We start from the raw sequence: 9,119 nt of genomic DNA on the forward strand, positions 1-9,119 counted from the left end.
ACTATATTACAACATTAGTTGTGAACAGCAGTTTGTACAAACAAATGCCTCATAGCTGATGTCCTATCCACCTAGGCACATAGGCACCACCTATTGTCTATTGCCTGCAGTAGGGGCCCACTGGACTAGCCAGCAAGCAGCTGCAGCAAATAAACAGATAACCTTTCTTTCCAACACTGAAACCTGGTGGTGCACTTAATATCTGCTATCAGATAGGGGACATATCAGATATTAAACTGATATAAACAGACACCACATTTGATACCAGCCAAAAGGAAGGATGAGAAGTGATAACTGTGAAAGGGGAGGAACCAACGCTGTCCCCTTCACATGCACCATCACTACTTGTAGGAAGGGAGGCTGGCTGGCAGCCTCCCATACACACTCTGGCTGGGTGGCAGTCACCCACCAGTACACACAGCAGACCCTAAACCCATATCATTATTGCTAAGCAGGAAGATGGGAGTCCATTTCACTCTGATGGACCATTTTTAAATGCAATCCATAACCTGGCTTTGGCAGGAACCCTTCTTACTCCTCCTACTTGCATTTGATACTGGGTTTAGGATCTGCATAGGAAACACACACACACACACACACACACAAGCACACACTTACATGTGTTGCCTGCTGACGCCTCCTTGGCTGTCCCCAAACGGTATAAAACCAACAGCCACGGGAAGCTGTAAGGATAGAGGACATACCTGCATCCTATTGGACTCACTTGTCTTGGTTAAATCCAGCTTATTTGACAACCTATGGTGCTGCTGCTTCTGCTCATGGCAGTGCTGCTTCTGACAAGGCTGTTCTTTGGTGGGCCTAGGCGACATCACAATCTCCATGGTTACATACACAACAAAGGTCAGATGTTGTTTACACCTGGCCATGCCAGTGGTATTGAGTAGCATATCACAGTGCTAAGGGTCCTGGATGCAACAATCTTTCAATGGGGAATAGCCGCACTGAGTTTGTCAAGTGCACCCATGTTTGCAACTCCAACAATACACACATATTTATGTATGTATGTATGTATGTATGTATGTGTATCTATCTATCTATCTATATATCTATCCACCCATCTATCTCTATATATATTTATCTCTCTCTCTCTCTATATATATTTTTTTTCTTTTAAATATATATATATATATATATATATATATATATATATATATACATATAGAGAGAGAGAGATGGAAATACTTTTTTAAACATGTTTTCACCTCATTTTTACCTTTTTTTTTTCTTCTCTCCATGTTTTCCTTCTTTCCTCCTTTTTTCCTATGCTGCTGCTTCTTCTTTTTCAGACCCTATCATTGCACTATTGCTTATTCAATACCACCAGCAGATGGAGACACTATATTACAACATTAGTTGTGAGCAGCAGTTTGTACAAACAAATGCCTCATAGCTGATGTCCTATCCACCTAGGCACATAGGCACTACCTATTGTCTATTGCCTGCAGTAGGGACCCACTGGACTAGCCAGCAAGCAGCTGCAGCAAATAAACAGATAATCTTTCTTTCCAACACTGAAACCTGGTGGTGCATTTAATATATGCTATCAGATAGGGGACATATCAGATATTAAACTGATATAAACAGACACCACATTTGATACCAGCCAAAAGGAAGGATGAGAAGTGATAACTGTGAAAGGGGAGGAACCAACGCTGTCCCCTTCACATGCACCATCACTACTTGTAGGAAGGGAGGCTGGCTGGCAGCCTCCCATACACACTCTGGCTGGGTGGCAGTCACCCACCAGTACACACAGCAGACCCTAAACCCATATCATTATTGCTAAGCAGGAAGATGGGAGTCCATTTCACTCTGATGGACCATTTTTAAATGCAATCCATAACCTGGCTTTGGCAGGAACCCTTCTTACTCCTCCTACTTGCATTTGATACTGGGTTTAGGATCTGCATAGGAAACACACACACACACACACACACACAAGCACACACTTACCTGTGTTGCCTGCTGACGCCTCCTTGGCTGTCCCCAAACGGTATAAAACCAACAGCCACGGGAAGCTGTAAGGATAGAGGACATACCTGCATCCTATTGGACTCACTTGTCTTGGTTAAATCCAACTTATTTGACAACCTATGGTGCTGCTACTTCTGCTCATGGCAGTGCTGCTTCTGACAAGGCTGTTCTTTGGTGGGCCTAGGCGACATCACAATCTCCATGGTTACATACACAACAAAGGTCAGATGTTGTTTACACCTGGCCATGCCAGTGGTATTGAGTAGCATATCCCAGTGCTAAGGGTCCTGGGTGCAACAATCTTTCAATGGGGAATAGCCGCACTGAGTTTGTCAAGTGCACCCATGTTTGCAACTCCAACAATACACACGTATGTATGTATGTATGTATGTATGTATGTATGTATGTATGTGTATGTGTATCTATCTATCTATCTATCCACCCATCTATCTGTATATATATTTATCTCTCTCTCTCTCTCTATATGTATATATATATATATATAATTTTTTTTTCTTTTAAATATATATATATATATATATATGTATATACATATATAGAGAGAGAGAGATGGAAATACTTTTTTAAACATGTTTTCACCTCATTTTTACCTTCTTTTTTTCTTCTCTCCATGTTTTCCTTCTTTCCTATGCTGCTGCTTCTTATTTTTCTTCTTTTTCAAACCCTATCATTGAACTATTGCTTATTCAATACCACCAGCAGATGGAGACACTATATTACAACATTAGTTGTGAGCAGCAGTTTGTACAAACAAATGCCTCATAGCTGATGTCCTATCCACCTAGGCACATAGGCACCACCTATTGTCTTTTGCTTGCAGTAGGGGCCCACTGGACTAGCCAGCAAGCAGCTGCAGCAAATAAACAGATAACCTTTCTTTCCAACACTGAAACCTGGTGGTGCACTTAATATCTGCTATCAGATAGGGGACATATCAGATATTAAACTGATATAAACAGACACCACATTTGATACCAGCCAAAAGGAAGGATGATAAGTGATAACTGTGAAAGGGGAGGAACCAACGCTGTCCCCTTCACATGCACCATCACTACTTGTAGGAAGGGAGGCTGGCTGGCAGCCTCCCATACACACTCTGGCTGGGTGGCAGTCACCCACCAGTACACACAGCAGACCCTAAACCCATATCATTATTGCTAAGCAGGAAGATGGGAGTCCATTTCACTCTGATGGACCATTTTTAAATGCAATCCATAACCTGGCTTTGGCAGGAACCCTTCTTACTCCTCCTACTTGCATTTGATACTGGGTTTAGGATCTGCATAGGAAACACACACACACACACACACAAGCACACACTTACCTGTGTTGCCTGCTGACGCCTCCTTGGCTGTCCCCAAACGGTATAAAACCAACAGCCATGGGAAGCTGTAAGGATAGAGGACATACCTGCATCCTATTGGACTCACTTGCCTTGGTTAAATCCAACTTATTTGACAACCTATGGTGCTGCTACTTCTGCTCATGGCAGTGCTGCTTCTGACAAGGCTGTTCTTTGGTGAGCCTAGGCGACATCACAATCTCCATGGTTACATACATAACAAAGGTCAGATGTTGTTTACACCTGGGCATGCCAGTGGTATTGAGTAGCATATCACAGTGCTAAGGGTCCTGGGTGCAACAATCTTTCAATGGGGAATAGCCGCACTGAGTTTGTCAAGTGCACCCATGTTTGCAACTCCAACAATACACACATATCTATGTATGTATGTATGTATGTGTGTATGTGTGTATGTGTGTATGTGTGTATGTGTGTATGTGTGTATGTGTGTATGTGTATCTCTCTATCTATCTATCTATCTATCTATCTATCTATCCACCCATCTATCTCTATATATATTTATCTCTCTCTCTCTTTATGTATATATATAATTTTTTTTCTTTTAAATATATATATATATATATATATATATATATATATATATATATATACATATAGAGAGAGAGAGAGAGATGGAAATACTTTTTTAAACATGTTTTCACCTCATTTTTACCTTCTTTTTTTTCTTCTCTCCATGTTTTCCTTCTTTCCTCCTTTTTTCATATGCTGCTGCTTCTTATTTTTCTTCTTTTTCAGACCCTATCATTGCACTATTGCTTATTCAATACCACCAGCAGATGGAGACACTATATTACAACATTAGTTGTGAGCAGCAGTTTGTACAAACAAATGCCTCATAGCTGATGTCCTATCCACCTAGGCACATAGGCACCACCTATTGTCTTTTGCCTGCAGTAGGGACCCACTGGACTAGCCAGCAAGCAGCTGCAGCAGCAAATAAACAGGTAATCTTTCTTTCCAACACTGAAACCTGGTGGTGCACTTAATATATGCTACCAGATAGGGGACATATCAGATATTAAACTGATATAAACAGACACCACATTTGATACCAGCCAAAAGGAAGGATAATAAGTGATAACTGTGAAAGGGGAGGAACCAACGCTGTCCCCTTCACATGCACCATCACTACTTGTAGGAAGGGAGGCTGGCTGGCAGCCTCCCATACACACTCTGGCTGGGTGGCAGTCACCCACCAGTACACACAGCAGACCCTAAACCCATATCATTATTGCTAAGCAGGAAGATGGGAGTCCATTTCACTCTGATGGACCATTTTTAAATGCAATCCATAACCTGGCTTTGGCAGGAACCCTTCTTACTCCTCCTACTTGCATTTGATACTGGGTTTAGGATCTGCATAGGAAACACACACACACACACACAAGCACACACTTACCTGTGTTGCCTGCTGACGCCTCCTTGGCTGTCCCCAAACGGTATAAAACCAACAGCCACGGGAAGCTGTAAGGATAGAGGACATACCTGCATCCTATTGGACTCACTTGTCTTGGTTAAATCCAACTTATTTGACAACCTATGGTGCTGCTACTTCTGCTCATGGCAGTGCTGCTTCTGACAAGGCTGTTCTTTGGTGGGCCTAGGTGACATCACAATCTCCATGGTTACATACACAACAAAGGTCAGATGTTGTTTACACCTGGCCATGCCAGTGGTATTGAGTAGCATATCCCAGTGCTAAGGGTCCTGGGTGCAACAATCTTTCAATGGGGAATAGCCGCACTGAGTTTGTCAAGTGCACCCATGTTTGCAACTCCAACAATACACACATATGTACGTATGTATGTGTGTATGTGTGTATGTGTGTATGTGTGTCTGTATGTCTATCTATCTATCTATCCACCCATCTATCTCTATATATATTTATCTCTCTCTCTCTCTCTCTATGTATATATATATATATATAATTTTTTTTTCTTTTAAATATATATATATATATATATATGTATGTACATATAGAGAGAGAGAGAGATGGAAATACTTTTTTAAACATGTTTTCACCTCATTTTTACCTTCTTTTTTTCTTCTCTCCATGTTTTCCTTCTTTCCTATGCTGCTGCTTCTTATTTTTCTTCTTTTTCAGACCCTATCATTGCACTATTGCTTATTCAATACCACCAGCAGATGGAGACACTATATTACAACATTAGTTGTGAGCAGCAGTTTGTACAAACAAATGCCTCATAGCTGATGTCCTATCCACCTAGGCACATAGGCACTACCTATTGTCTATTGCCTGCAGTAGGGACCCACTGGACTAGCCAGCAAGCAGCTGCAGCAAATAAACAGATAATCTTTCTTTCCAACACTGAAACCTGGTGGTGCATTTAATATATGCTATCAGATAGGGGACATATCAGATATTAAACTGATATAAACAGACACCACATTTGATACCAGCCAAAAGGAAGGATGAGAAGTGATAACTGTGAAAGGGGAGGAACCAACGCTGTCCCCTTCACATGCACCATCACTACTTGTAGGAAGGGAGGCTGGCTGGCAGCCTCCCATACACACTGTGGCTGGGTGGCAGTCACCCACCAGTACACACAGCAGACTCTAAACCCATATCATTATTGCTAAGCAGGAAGATGGGAGTCCATTTCACTCTGATGGACCATTTTTAAATGCAATCCATAACCTGGCTTTGGCAGGAACCCTTCTTACTCCTCCTACTTGCATTTGATACTGGGTTTAGGATCTGCATAGGAAACACACACACACACACACACAAGCAGACACTTACCTGTGTTGCCTGCTGACGCCTCCTTGGCTGTCCCCAAACGGTATAAAACCAACAGCCACGGGAAGCTGTAAGGATAGAGGACATACCTGCATCCTATTGGACTCACTTGTCTTGGTTAAATCCAACTTATTTGACAACCTATGGTGCTGCTACTTCTGCTCATGGCAGTGCTGCTTCTGACAAGGCTGTTCTTTGGTGGGCCTAGGCGACATCACAATCTCCATGGTTACATACACAACAAAGGTCAGATGTTGTTTACACCTGGCCATGCCAGTGGTATTGAGTAGCATATCCCAGTGCTAAGGGTCCTGGGTGCAACAATCTTTCAATGGGGAATAGCCGCACTGAGTTTGTCAAGTGCACCCATGTTTGCAACTCCAACAATACACACGTATGTATGTATGTATGTATGTATGTATGTATGTGTATGTGTATCTATCTATCTATCTATCTATCCACCCATCTATCTGTATATATATTTATCTCTCTCTCTCTCTCTATATGTATATATATATATATATATATATAATTTTTTTTTCTTTTAAATATATATATATATATATGTATATACATATATAGAGAGAGAGAGATGGAAATACTTTTTTAAACATGTTTTCACCTCATTTTTACCTTCTTTTTTTCTTCTCTCCATGTTTTCCTTCTTTCCTATGCTGCTGCTTCTTATTTTTCTTCTTTTTCAAACCCTATCATTGCACTATTGCTTATTCAATACCACCAGCAGATGGAGACACTATATTACAACATTAGTTGTGAGCAGCAGTTTGTACAAACAAATGCCTCATAGCTGATGTCCTATCCACCTAGGCACATAGGCACCACCTATTGTCTTTTGCCTGCAGTAGGGGCCCACTGGACTAGCCAGCAAGCAGCTGCAGCAAATAAACAGATAACCTTTCTTTCCAACACTGAAACCTGGTGGTGCACTTAATATCTGCTATCAGATAGGGGACATATCAGATATTAAACTGATATAAACAGACACCACATTTGATACCAGCCAAAAGGAAGGATGATAAGTGATAACTGTGAAAGGGGAGGAACCAACGCTGTCCCCTTCACATGCACCATCACTACTTGTAGGAAGGGAGGCTGGCTGGCAGCCTCCCATACACACTCTGGCTGGGTGGCAGTCACCCACCAGTACACACAGCAGACCCTAAACCCATATCATTATTGCTAAGCAGGAAGATGGGAGTCCATTTCACTCTGATGGACCATTTTTAAATGCAATCCATAACCTGGCTTTGGCAGGAACCCTTCTTACTCCTCCTACTTGCATTTGATACTGGGTTTAGGATCTGCATAGGAAACACACACACACACAAGCACACACTTACCTGTGTTGCCTGCTGACGCCTCCTTGGCTGTCCCCAAACGGTATAAAACCAACAGCCACGGGAAGCTGTAAGGATAGAGGACATACCTGCATCCTATTGGACTCACTTGTCTTGGTTAAATCCAGCTTATTTGACAACCTATGGCGCTGCTGCTTCTGCTCATGGCAGTGCTGCTTCTGACAAGGCTGTTCTTTGGTGGGCCTAGGCGACATCACAATCTCCATGGTTACATACACAACAAAGGTCAGATGTTGTTTACACCTGGCCATGCCAGTGGTATTGAGTAGCATATCACAGTGCTAAGGGTCCTGGATGCAACAATCTTTCAATGGGGAATAGCCGCACTGAGTTTGTCAAGTGCACCCATGTTTGCAACTCCAACAATACACACATATTTATGTATGTATGTATGTATGTATGTATGTGTATCTATCTATCTATCCACCCATCTATCTCTATATATATTTATCTCTCTCTCTCTATATATATATATTGTTTTTTCTTTTAAGTATATATATATATATATATATATATATATATGTATATACATATAGAGAGAGAGAGAGATGGAAATACTCTTTTAAACATGTTTTCACCTCATTTTTACCTTCTTTTTTTTTCTTCTCTCCATGTTTTCCTTCTTTCCTCCTTTTTTCCTATGCTGCTGCTTCTTCTTTTTCAGGCCCTATCATTGCACTATTGCTTATTCAATACCACCAGCAGATGGAGACACTATATTACAACATTAGTTGTGAGCAGCAGTTTGTACAAACAAATGCCTCATAGCTGATGTCCTATCCACCTAGGCACATAGGCACCACCTATTGTCTATTGCCTGCAGTAGGGGCCCACTGGACTAGCCAGCAAGCAGCTGCAGCAAATAAACAGATAATCTTTCTTTCCAACACTGAAACCTGGTGGTGCATTTAATATATGCTATCAGATAGGGGACATATCAGATATTAAACTGATATAAACAGACACCACATTTGATACCAGCCAAAAGGAAGGATGAGAAGTGATAACTGCGAAAGGGGAGGAACCAACGCTGTCCCCTTCACATGCACCATCATTACTTGTAGGAAGGGAGGCTGGCTGGCAGCCTCCCATACACACTCTGGCTGGGTGGCAGTCACCCACCAGTACACACAGCAGACCCTAAACCCATATCATTATTGCTAAGCAGGAAGATGGGAGTCCATTTCACTCTGATGGACCATTTTTAAATGCAATCCATAACCTGGCTTTGGCAGGAACCCTTCTTACTCCTCCTACTTGCATTTGATACTGGGTTTAGGATCTGCATAGGAAACACACACACACACACACACACACACACACACATACAAGCACACACTTACCTGTGTTGCCTGCTGACGCCTCCTTGGCTGTCCCCAAACGGTATAAAACCAACAGCCACGGGAAGCTGTAAGGATAGAGGACATACCTGCATCCTATTGGACTCACTTGTTTTGGTTAAATCCAACTTATTTGACAACCTATGGTGCTGCTACTTCTGCTCATGGCAGTGCTGCTTCTGACAAGGCTGTTCTTTGGTGGGCCTAGGCGACATCACAATCTCCATGGTTACATACACAACAAAGGTCAGATGTTT

General features: G+C 41.9%; 1 pseudogene; it reads right to left on the reverse strand.

Annotated features, from left to right (window-relative positions):
* Positions 1 to 4,350: 4,350 nt before the first annotated feature.
* LOC130301090 (U2 spliceosomal RNA) lies at positions 4,351 to 4,458 on the reverse strand (annotated as a pseudogene).
* Between the last annotated feature and the right edge of the window lie 4,661 nt (positions 4,459 to 9,119).

The sequence above is a fragment of the Hyla sarda genome, unplaced genomic scaffold (genome assembly GCF_029499605.1).
Source record: "Hyla sarda isolate aHylSar1 unplaced genomic scaffold, aHylSar1.hap1 scaffold_1109, whole genome shotgun sequence".
Classification (NCBI taxonomy): Eukaryota; Metazoa; Chordata; class Amphibia; order Anura; family Hylidae; genus Hyla; species Hyla sarda.